The sequence below is a fragment of the Phascolarctos cinereus genome, unplaced genomic scaffold (assembly GCF_003287225.1).
Source record: "Phascolarctos cinereus isolate Bilbo 61053 unplaced genomic scaffold, phaCin_HiC Scaffold_9;HRSCAF=440, whole genome shotgun sequence".
Taxonomy (NCBI): domain Eukaryota; kingdom Metazoa; phylum Chordata; class Mammalia; order Diprotodontia; family Phascolarctidae; genus Phascolarctos; species Phascolarctos cinereus.
This window is the reverse complement of record NW_027556402.1, coordinates 39,175,184-39,188,104: the sequence shown is the minus strand read 5'-3', so window position 1 is coordinate 39,188,104 and position 12,921 is coordinate 39,175,184. Positions and strand designations below refer to the sequence as shown.

Here is a 12,921-nt window from a genome sequence, read left to right as displayed (position 1 = left end):
AGCTGCCCCCTAGTTACTACTAAATTTGTTTTTCATTTGAAAAATTTTTTAGCAGGCCGGTCAAGCGGACGTGTGTTGTTGCTGTTGTTGTTGTTTTAATAAATAAAAATATGTATCATAGAATGTCAGAATTGGAACAGACTCCAGGAATACTCTAGTCCAAGCTCACCAAGAATCTTGTCTATAATGTACCAGATAAAGGGTGGTCCAGTGTTCACCTGTAGACCTTCAGTGGGTGTTGGGGAGAGGGACGTTGACTCCCCCCCTGAGGTGGACCTTTCCAGTTTAGGATGGCTCTAATTATTCCTAAGTTTTTTCTTACATTTAGCCTAAATATGTTCAGCTTTCGACCATTTCTCCTTCTTCTGCCCTCTGGGATCAAGCAAACTAAATTCAATGCCTCTTTCACATGGCATTTTGATACCTGCACTCCTGTCCTCGTGTCCAACCTTTGCCATCCTGGATATGGTTATTTGCATTCATTCATTCATTCGTTCATTCATTCATTCATTTTGGTATGGCTATTTTTGAAAGACATATTGTGAGATATTTATATGCTTTATATATTTTTTCAATTCCTTAAAATTGGTGGTTGAACCAAACCCACATTTAAAGTTTTTCGAATCTGTGTTCCTATATGTTCCTATAACTACTCATACAATATAGAAATACGTAGGATGACACATTTTAAAAACAATTGGTCATAAACCAGATAGCACCAGTTAGTGCCTAATGAACTCTGCAAATGAGAAGTCTTCAAGTTGGGAAAAAGAAGAGCATAATTTACCCCGTACTTCCCTGAAGCATTTCCGTAGTGAGTGGCTCTATATAAACACTCCATTCCCTTATACAGGTCACAGCCCACCCACCCCCTATTCTCATTCTATGCTAGTCCAGTCCATATCTTCTGTAAATTTTCCCTAGAGGATCCCCTCCAACCAACTGGGGGCCTTTCCCTGCTTCTTTTAAAATTTCATCTAAACTACTTCATTGAAGTCAAAAGGTCAGTTTTGAAATTCTTCAATAGCTAGGCAACTATCTTTCTCTGCTATAAGAACAATCTCTAAGTCTAATCATGGTAACTGTCTTAACTCCACAAACAGAGGACAAATACTTATCTTTTCTTCCGAACATCTTTTCAACAGTCACAGCTCATTAAAGAGGCGGCACCTTCATACTGCATTCCTGTCATTACTTGTGTAATTATCCTTCCTGGGAAAGAGATCTCTGTTCTTGGTAACTATAGATACCAAGATCCCCAACTGGAAGCATTTTTGTTCCTCAGGTGTTCATGTCCATACGTGTTTTCAAACCCCAAACCAAAGAGGCTAAGGCAGGAGTGGGGAACCTCTGGCCTCAAGGCCGCATGTGGCCCTCTAGGTCCTCAAGGGTGGCCCTTTGACTGAAGGAAATGGATTCCATCAAAGGGCCACCCTTGAGGACCTAGAGGGCCACATGTGGCCTCTAGACAGCAAGTTCCCCACCCTTGGGCTAAGGCATATGTTGCTAAGAACAATCACTAATACCAGGAAAAACTTTATGTGTCATAATGTTCTTTGTTAAAAGTTAATAGAGAAAGACAATTCCAGCTGAGGATTTCCATGACTAATTTCATGTAGAATACCAGCTGTTGCTGACAGCGCACCAGAAACCATAGACTACGAGAACTTTCCATACGTTCTCTTTTGTGCCTCACAACACTGTGAGGCAGATGCTACAAATATTATCATTCCTCTTTCTGAGAAAGGAGACTGACTGAGGCTGAAAGGTTAAGGGACTCATCCAGGGTAACCATGATCAGAAGGAGGTTTGACCCCAGATCTATCTGACACCAGACCCAGAACTTTCTCCGCTATTCCACACTGTCTTTCAAGGATAATAAAACATTACTACTAATGTACATCACACTTTAGACATTGCTAAAGTAACAGAGCCAGAATTTGAAACCAGATCTTGGTTCAGATTCTCTTGGTATTACATTTGCAGATGAAAGAGAAGACTGGTGTTTTCCTAACACTTTAACAGAAGTTTAGTTTTTTTCCCCACATTTTCTTGTTAATAGTTAAAATTGACGGGCAATATAAAAAGGCAGCTAGGTGGCACAGCGGCTAGAGTGCTGGGCTTGGAGTCAGAAAGACCTGAGTTCAAATCTTCAGATTCTTACTAACTGGGAAAGTCATTTAAACTGTTTGCCTTAATCCACTGAAGATGGAAAGGGCAAACCACTCTTCATCAAGAAACTCCCATGGAGAGTGTAGTCCACGGGGCCATGAAGAGTTGGAAATGACTGATTGACACAACAGTTATATAAAGTATGTCTTTGGTTACAGTTTGTGGTAATAGGAAAATATGGCATGAGGAATCTTTGGATAGACAGATCATTTCCAACAAATAATTAAATGATTTAAGCATTTTAAAACAAAGTTGTAGAACTGTTACTAAGTTGTCATCAAAACTTTACATGGGTTAAGGGTATTATAGTTCAAAGGGCCCATATGACTTCTTTAGACGAATACATCTTTATATAAATACTAAGGCTTCAATTTCATTAATAGTTGTTGTTTTTTTGGTGTGAGTTTTGTATCTATCCCCTGAACCTATGTTTGGTAGCACCAGACTTTGAACACAGGAGATACTTAACAAATGGCTGGGGAACTGAATTGTTATTGGACCATAAAACTACAAGTGCCTTTGGCTGGACAAACTTACAATACCTATTTAGCACATTGTAACCTGGTAGCTAACCTCATGTGATTCTGGTTAATCTGTTAGTCTAGTGACCCCCGGGATGTTCTCCTCCCCTTCTCAAGGAGTTCAGTGTCTAGCTCATGGTCTTTCCTCCCCAACTCCTGATCTCATAGTAGAGGACTTCAACATTCATATTACTACTCCCTCATACACCCTGACTTCCTAGTTCTTCAACCTACTCATTTTCCATGGCCTACTTCTCACCTCCACCTCAGCTCCACTCAGAGTTGGTCATATCTTTGATCTTGCCATTTATCAACCAAAAGTATTCCACTTCCACATTCATGAACTCTGGAATTCTTTTATCTGAATATTATCTTCTGTCATTTTCATCTTTTTCTTTACTATCCATCTTCTAAGCCCCTTCACCCTCACAGTGACTTCCAATCCTCAGGCCATTACCCCTGCACTGGCTACACTCTCTTTATCTCAACTCCTTGGTGAATCAGTTCCACTCATCTTCTCTCAGGTCCCTTACCTCCTTCTCCTATTCCTGATCTTGCCCTGCCAAGCCTCAACCTTGGATTACTCCCTCCATTCAGTGCCTTCACTCCTATTCACCAGCTGCTGAATCAAGCTGGAGAAAAATCACAAAACTGTATTGATTGGATCTACTACAAATTTGTGTTACACAAACTCAACCAGGCTATCACTGGAGCAAGGCAATCCTTTATACTTCCCAATCAGTTCCCAATCCCATTCACCACAGTAGCTATTCCAAACTTTTTCATCCCTCCTCAAGCCCCCCATGTCATCTTTCTCCACTATTCTACCAGCTGAGGACTTTGCCTCATACTTCACTGAAAAAATTGGGTCCATCCATTTAAAGCTTCCAATACTCCCCTTTGCATCATCTCATGTCATTTGGATGTCTTCTCCTACTTTCTTCACTCCTTTTTCACACAAAGAGATAGACATTCCTTACCAAGGTAAACCTCTCTAAATATACCTTTGATTCTATTCCCTTCCTTCTTCTCCAGGAGATTGCTCCCTCTATCATTTCCACTTTCTCAGTAATCTTCAATCTTTTCTAATCTATGGGGCTGCTTCCTGCTGCCTACAAGCATTCTTTAAAAAAAAAAATCCTCACTTGATCTGACCATCTCCACCAGACACTTGCCGATATCTCTCCTCTCTTTCATGGGAGACTTTAAGAGGCTGAGAAGAGAAGCAGGGACACCAATTGCAGATGACTTTGGTCTGGGTTATTATTTTTCTCCCTCTATGCTATCTTGCCTGGTGATCTCATCAGCTCTCATGACTTCATTTATCATTTCAATGCAGATAGTTTTCTGGTCTATTAATCTAGCCCTAAACTCTCTGTCAATCTCCAGCCTGTCTGTTGGACATTTTATATTGGACAGCCTGCACACATCTACAACTCAACATGTCAAAAACTGAACTCATTATCTTTCCCCTTCAGGTCATCCTTGCTTTCTAATTTTCCTAATTACCATCATCCTGCAAACCATTAATCTAGGCTTGTAATCTAGGTGTCATTCTTGACTCCTCATTCTTTCTCACCCCTCCTTATCCAATCTATTGCCAAAACCTGTCCATTTTACCTTTATAGCACCTCCTGAATATGCTCCTGTCTCTCCTCTGACATTGCCACTCCCCTGGTGCAAGCCCTCATCACCTCAGCCTTGCTTTAGCTTGTTTATGGATCTGCCTGGCTCAAGCCTCTTTCCACTAAGCTTCCAAGTGATCAAAGTCCAAAGTGATCTTCCTAAAGCAGCTCCCTATTGCCTCGAGGATCATGCTTGCCTTTTAAGCCCTTTGCAGCCTGAGTCCTTCCTACCTTTCCAGTCTTTTTATATTTTACTCCCTTCCACATATTCTTACTCCCCTTCACAAATTCCAAGATTTGAAGACACTGGTCCTCTTGCCATCTTCCGGTCCCATGCTTCGTCATCCATTGTCTTTCATTCTTGCAATGGTATCCCTCTTCACTTCACTCCCAACTTGGCTTTTTCCAAGTCTAAAATGAGATCACACCTCATGAAAAAGACTTTTCTTGGGTGCCTCTTCTCCCTATTTCCTACTGCTAATGTCTTCTGAGATTATGTTCCATTTACTCTATCTGTATGTATCCATATATGTATATATACATGTATATACATATATCTTGAATGTACATAATTATTTGCATGCTGTCTCCTCCTTAGAATGTGAACTTCTTGAAGGCAGGGACCATGTTTTTACCTTTCTTTGTATCCTCAGTACTTACCACAGTGCCTGGCACGTAGTAAGGGCTTAATAAAAGATTATTGACTGACTAATTAAAAGCACTCCCCACCCCCAATTCCTCTGCATTTATTGCTGTATCCTCCCAGTCACTCAGTCACCCAGACTGGAAGTTTTAGAGTCATTTGCCTAAGACAAATGTTCCTAGAGGTGACACAGGGGATGCTTAGAGTCAGGAAGATTTGAGTTCAAATATAGTCTCAGTTATGTGACCTTGGGCAAGTCACTTAACTTCTGTCTGCCTCAGTTTCCTCAACTTTATAAAAAAGGAGGGGGGGAATAACAGTAGCACCTACCTCACAAGGTTGTTTTAGGATCGAATGAGATAATATTTGTAAAGTGCTTAGCACAGTGCTTGGTTCATAGTAGCAGTAGGTACTTAATAAGTGTTTATTGATTAATTGATTAATAAATGTTTGTTTCCTTTCTTCCTTTCTATTTTTGACCTCTCACACTCCTTCATCTCCCATGTCCAATCAGTTACCAAGTACCACTGATTTTACCACCACAACCTTTCATGTATTTATGTTGCCTCTATTTATTGTTTCTATCACTACTTCAGAACTTCATCACTCTCTCCTTGACTATTATAATAGCTTCCTAATTTAGGTCTCTCTGCCCACTGCCATCTCTTTCCTTTCCAATGCATCTCCCACACTGCTGCCAAAGTATTTTTCTAACCCTTGTGTCCATGTCACAACCCTGCTTAAACCTTCAGCGTCTTCCTATTAGCACTAAGATAAAGTGCTTCCTTACCCTGGTATCAGAGGCCCACCACAATTTGACTCCAGCCTACCTTTCTAGCCTTATTCCACATTACTTCCCAAGATGGCATCTGTATTCCAGTCATACTAGACTATTAGCTGTTTTCCAACCTCAGTATGCTGCCACCTGCCTGGATATATCACAGAGCATTACCCATGCCTAGAATGTAACCCCAATTCATTTCTTTCTTTCACAGTCCTGCTCAGCCCAGGGCTCCTTCCTACATGAAGCCTTCCCAGATGCCCCCTGGTAAAAGCATATTCCTCTCTCTCTCTGTTTCTCAGTCTCTCTGTCTCTGTCTCTATGTCTCTTTCTCTGTCTCTGTCTCTCCTCAGAAGATCCTAGAGCCCTTTGTCTGGACCTCTCCTTGCCCTCCAAAAAATCCTACCTTGTATTATGCTTACCTATGTACTTATATTACTGTTCCCCTTCACCACCATATACATCCTACAATAGAGGGTAAGCTCCATAAGGACAGAAACTGTATCAGTAAAAAAAAAAAATGTATCCTAGGCCCCTAGGATATAGGAGGCCTTTACAAAGTATTTGTTGATTTGCCAAGGGGCAACATGGGTAGGGCCAGAGAGCCAGTGCCGAAGCCAGAGGGACATGGGGACAAATCATGCCTCAGACACATACTGCACGACAATGCCTTGATTTACGTTTTTGGTGAAAGTGTTTGAAGAATGTAATCTTCTCGAGGGCAGGGATAATTTCCTTTTAGCATCTGTATCCCGGTGCTCAGGGTAGTGCCTGACACACAGTAGGTGTCATGTTGTTGTTTAGTTGATTAGTGCTGTTGGACTCTTTGTGACCCCTTTTGGGGTTTCCTTGGGGTTTCTCCAGCTCATTTTACAGATAAGGAAACTGAGGCAAACAGCATTAAGCAACTTGCCCAGGGTCACACAGCTAGCAAGTGTCTGAGGCCAGATTTGAACTCAAGTCCTCCTGACTTCAGGCCTGGAGCTCTATCCACTGCTCCACTGAGCTGTCCAGTAGGTGTTTAATAAATGCTTTATAATTGATTAATTAAATGATTTGTCTTCTTCCTGTAAAATTCAAGAATTGGGAAACCTAAACATATCAGCAAAATTCAAACACAGTTTCACTTATTAACACATTTCTTGGCCTACAAGGATGTAATCAACTGATGGCTCGTTATTTTGAAGGGTAAAAATAAAAACAATTTGTAAAGTTGACAATTGTTCTTCCTTGCTATGTCTACCTTACCAGTAACATAAAGACAGATATATCCAAATGCTGGGGTCCTATCTATATACACTATAGTATTTCAAATGTGCTCTGTGCCCTGCAGGCATAATATTTAGTTCTATGTTCTACCCAAGGCCTAAAACAGGTGGTACAGAATAAAATCAACTGTACTAAGAGTTAGAGTTGTGACTTCAAGGCCTACTAAGTCAGTGGAAAGAGCACCGTTCTGGGTTACATCAGATTGTCTGTGCGACTTTGGGAGAATTATACAATCTCCCTAGGCTCCTAGTTTCCCATATGTAAAAGGAGGGTTGAATTAATCGTATTGTCTCTGAGGTGCTATCTGCTCTATTTCTATGATCCTAGGACCTCTTTGGGTTGAAATATCCATGTCTCTGGTGACATATAAAAAGTTCAAGAGACATAGTTTCTGAGTAATTAATCATTTTATTAATCATGCCAGTATATAATTAATAAAAAGGGTCAGTGGTTCTCTCAAATGCCAAAGATCACTCATGGAACCCACTCAACACCTATATGCCCTTGGAAGAGCGGGTGCTGCTGAGGGTGGTAGTTAACTCTGAATGAGAAGAACAAATATTATAAAGAGAGGTGGGCTTGGTCAAAGAGACTTATCTATACCCATATCACCCTGCCTAGGTTAATGTAGTTAAAAGGGAGAATCCACTTTTCCCTAAAACTGTCTGAGTAAAACACAATGGGCCAGAATCCATCAATTCACCTAAACTAAAATTTCTTTACTTTTGAACAGATCTGAGTTTTCCCTCTCATTACCAGACCTATATTTCAAAGGCTGACTGAATAACCTACGGGGGCTGATTTCTGAATGAGGAAGTAGGAAAGGGGAAAAACCTTAGTTCTAATTCAATAATTGGTTATCAATATAAGAGAAATAATCATTTCTCTCATTATAAAGTGAGGGGATCTCCAAGGTCCATTTCACTTCTAGCAATGACCATACACCAACATTCAATAAACAAGATCTGATCAAAGCAAGTAGTAAAGAATCTGACTTTCACTTATTGCTTTTCTGTATACTTTTAGCTGACTTTAGGCTGTTCCCCATGCTTGAGATACTGGGTCAGTTCTAGTCAAATGACCAGATGAGAGATAAATGCTTACCGATCAATAAAAAATGTATGGGTCTTTTGCCAGGTGTAGACCTTTACATTTGTAAAGGAGTCAAATTTTTTTTTCCTGGGATTTTGCTGTTGGCAAAGATGTGTTATAAAGGCAGTGAAGCTGGCTTGGGGGAAGAGGTAGGAAGGGGAGACCAATATTTGTCTCTGTAGCCTAGATTTGGTTCTGACTTAAATTCATTTACCTGCTAACCCAGGTAGGATCTTGGGAATATCTAAGATAGTTGTCTGCAATAGAGGGCTATGATCTCTGCCTAGACATTGAGTTCTGAAAAGAAATGCCTTAATATTAGCTTAGAAGCAAGCATTCTACTTTGTGTGGCATCTGTGTGTGGTACCATGACTAACGAGTTGTAAGTCTGCCCTTATTAGGAAGAGATTCTAGCCACTAGACCTTAGGACAGGTAATCCTAAAGAGCTGAAGCCCAGGAGGGCCCAATGTCTATAAGACTATATAGCCAGTGGTCAATACAAACCCACTGGAGATCAATGGAACAACACCCAGCTAAATCATAAGAAGCTATCATGGGACTAGTGGAATGTCACACCTAGCAGAGATGCTGTGCACAGGGGGAAGCAGGCTCGATGAGAGTAGCATGATGAAATCATCAGAACACATGAATGCCTTGGCCTTAGCGTTGTGTCATACTTTTCTCCAAATATGTGCCTTAGCCATACTTTTCTCTAAATATGCATGGCACTACTCATGCACTGATAGTGTGTTTATTTTTTCGTCAGATTTATGGGCAGGAGGTGATGTTCTGTTGTGACTTTATGTATTTATTTTTAGTATTCATTAAATATCTGCTTTGAACCAGTTGTGTCCTCTAGATGACTAGAACAAAAGCAAACACATTGATGGGGGGCTTGTGAACTACTGATTTGAGTGGATTGTGCACTCGGAGAGTACACTGAATCTGAAAGAGCAATTCTGGTGAGAGTTGGGTGGGGGGAGGTGCTACATTTGCAAATAACCACTTCTATGTTTTCATTAGCTGTTGATTATAAGATCATTAAAAGGCTCGAAGGATATTAAATGCACTGCAAGGAAGGCACCATTACTCCAATAAAATATTCATCATTTGGGAGCTATGAATTTTAATTCCATTTCTAGAATTCCAATGGAATTTCATTCCACTTAGGGGCAGCTAGCTGACACAGTAGATAGGGTGCTGAGCCTGGAATCGGGAAGTCCTGAGTTCCTGACCTCAGACACTTACTAGCTGTGTGACCTTGGGCAAGTTACTCAACTTCTCTGTTGGCTTTAGTTTTCTCAACTGTAAAATGGGGGTAATAATAGCACCAACTTTCTAGGGTTGTTGGAAGGATCAAATGAAATAAAAATTGTAAAGCTCTTAGCATGGTGCCTAGCATATAGAAAGCATGTGTAAGTGTTAGCTACCATCATTATCATTATTATTATTTCTGACATTAAATTGTGTCTGACACTAAAATGTGACCTAGAAGCAAATCTAGCTGCATTACAGTCATTTCCCATGAAACCTGAGAACAGTAAAATATAAAATTCTTGGCAAAATATTTAAGCATGTTCTTAAAATATACCTCATAGATATACAAATTATTACAAAGTGAAGTGCTTAAAAGAGAAATAAAACAGAAGCCAATGGACTGGACTAGTTTTCAGTTATGCACACCAAAACATCAAAGGGAAAATACCAGATAAAATTCTGTTAGATGTTCTCAATGGCCAATAAGATTTCTTCTTCATTGCTAAGTTTCAAAAACAAAAACAAAAAAGCCTATTACTATCAATTGTTTAAAAATTTAATACCATTTTATTTTTCCAATTACATGTAAAGACATTTTTCAACATTCATTTGAAAGTTTTGGACTTCCAAATTTTTCTCTCTCTCCCTCCCCTACCTCTTCCACAGGACAGGAAGCAATCTGATATAGGTTATATACATGTGCAATCATGCAAAACATGTTTCCATATTAGTCATGTTGTGAAAGAAGAAACAGAACAAAAGGAAAAAAATACCTATGAAAAAAATACAAAAGAAAGTGAAAATAGTATGCTTCGATCTGTATTCAGGCTCCATCAAGTCTTTCCCTGGATTACTGTGATTTTGAATATCAGATAGAGCACCAAGCCTGGAGTCAAGAAGACATGGATTCAAATTCAGTCTCAGACACTAGCTATGGGACCCTGAGCAAGTCACTTACCCTTATTTCCCTCAGTTTCCTTGCCTGCAAAATGAGCTGGAGAAGGAAATGGCAAACCACTCCAGGATCTTTGCCAAGAAAACCCCAAATCAGGTCACAAAAAGTCAGACATGACTGAAACAACAGTACAAAAATTTTAAAACGAAGGCCAAAACTTAGTTTTGATAAATACCTCTCTCCCTGAAATGATCAAGGAATTCTGTTTATGCAACAATATGGAGAGAAAAGTTCAACCAGATATTTCAAAACTCTTACAAAATAGAAGATACAAATGAAAAAAAAGCGAAAAGATGCAAAGTGAAGAGCAAGTAGCCTATTTCATTCCTTTTTTTACCTCTAGAATAGGAATATCACTTACCTTTGTTGTATCTTCCTTCTGGACTGTTTTCTCCTGCACTTTAGACACTATGGATAAGTGGCAGTCAAACCCACTCTAAGAGCAGACTGCTTCTGCCTACGTCTTTTCATTTCCTTAAAAAGAAATAGTGTGGCCAGACAGCAACAACTGTGTAGAGACTTCCTGTTACTCAGGGCACTTTCTAGGACCTTTGCATAGATATCAGTGAAACTTATTGATGTTAATTTGATATTCAAAGTTCATGGGAGCTTACAAGTATGCACTACTATGTCATTCCTAATTTAACTCTTAAGCTAAGTTACACTAGAAAATATATACAGCAAAATTCCTTGTTTCCACTGTTGAAACATATATTTTGGTACTATATGCTATTACATTTAATATAACATAAATATATTAATATATTTTCTCAGACTTTTTACATTTTTTTGTAGTTATAAAAGCAGTTTGGCATAGGGATGATGAAATGGACTCGGGGTCAGGAAACCACTATTCAAATCCTGTTTCAGACACTTAATGTCTATGTGATCAAGTTCTTTAAACTTTTATTTATTTATTTATTTGCTTCAGTTTATGGAAAAGTATAAAAATAGACCTGCTTTCAGCTTCAAGAAAAAATACATTTGCCTTCAGTAAGTAATAGTAAAAATGTTACCAATTATAAACTACAAAACACTACATTTCTGTAGTGCTTTAATATTTCAAAGAGTTTTTGTATTTAATTACTGTGTATACAGGCAATTAAAGTTACTTTGACCATAACAATTTTCATCTTGGGAAAACTTAATTTGGAAAGTAAATATTCTATCTCTGAGATATAAGGATGTATAGCAATATTAAAGATAAATGATTTTGAATTACATAATATTAACATTTTAAATTTTGTAGAATCTAAGAATCTCAGAATTAGAAGGGATCTGACTTCTAGTCTGGCATCTCCAAATGCCTATTGTACATCTCAAACTAGATGGGTCATAGTCATCTTAAACTCAACATATCTAAAGTTGAACTCATTATCTCCACCCTCTCACAAACTCTCCCCACTGTGGAAGGTCCTCCCAGTCACCCAGGCTTGTAACCTAGGTGGGATCTTTGACTAATTCTTCTCTTTCACCACCTCCACCCCCACCCATAAACAATCAGTTGCAAGTCCTGTCATTCCTACCTTCAAAACATTTCTTTTGCAGTCCTCGTTCTCTCCTCTCACACTGCCACCACCTCAGTACGGATCCTCATGACCTCATTTCTGGACTATTGCAGTAGTACGATGGTTGTTCTCTCTTACTCAGGTCTCTCTCTCCATTCTAGCCTGTTCTCCATTCAGAGGTCTTCCTAAAACTCAAGTCTGAACATGTCACCTCCTATTTAATCAATGCCATTGGCTCTCTGTTGCTTCCAGGATCAAATATGAAATCCTGTTTGCCTTTCAAAGCTCTCAAGTAACTTGCACACTTCCTACCTTTCTAGTTTTCCTTCCCCACTCTGATGCCCTGCCTCACCCCCCCCAAAGGACTCTATGATCCAGTGACACCAGCCTGCTTGCCACTCCTTCTACTAAACATTTCATCTCTTGATTCTGGGTATTTTCATCAGCTTAGATTTCTCTCTCTCCTCACTTCTACTTCCTGTGTTCCTTGACTTCCTTCAAGTCTCAACAGTCCCACCTTCTGCAAGAAGGCTTTACCCACCCCCTTAATTCTGTTTCCCTCTGTTGATTATCTCCAATTAGCCTGCCTGCATCTGGTCCCCATTGGACTACGAGATCCTTCAGAGCAGAGACTGCCTTTGTATTCCCAGTGCTTAGCACAGAGCCTGGCATATACCAGTCACTTAATAAATGCTTGTTGACTGACTGATGCTACAGGGCATCTGGTCTAACTCATGCCCAAACCAGAATTCCAACAAGTGGTAATTGATCACTTTCTCGAAGACCTCAGTGAGAAGGAACCCACAATCTCCTGAGCCAGTTCATTCAACTCTTGTATGATTTTAATTGTTAGGAAGTTTTCCCTTATGCTTGGCTGAAATCTGCCTGTGAAACACTGTTCCTTGTTCTACCCTCTAGGATCAAGCAAAACAAGTCTTCAGCCTTCATGTAATTGTCCTTTAAATATCTAAAAACTTAGAGTACTTTCAAATTCTTTTCCTCTTACTAAATTGGGTGTTCCCCAAGGTTCTGTCCTTTTTTCTCTGCTCCATTTATTATGATTTTCAGTCTGACTAGTTTAGCCCTGAGCTTCTTCT

At 39.6% G+C, this 12,921-nt stretch overlaps 1 protein-coding gene across 3 annotated transcripts in view; it reads right to left on the bottom strand.

The window, feature by feature from the left end:
* Positions 1-12,168, bottom strand: part of HPGDS (hematopoietic prostaglandin D synthase) — a 35,693-nt gene extending 23,525 nt beyond the window's left edge. For 2 of the 3 annotated variants that reach the window (XM_021008413.2, XM_021008416.2), the window contains exon 1: positions 10,678-10,820. The gene's annotated coding sequence lies outside the window, so the exon portion shown is untranslated. Of the gene's footprint in view, positions 1-10,677; positions 10,821-11,842 lie in introns of those variants that run through there. The other variant, XM_021008414.2, reaches the window with a different exon arrangement.
* Positions 12,169-12,921: the final 753 nt, after the last annotated feature.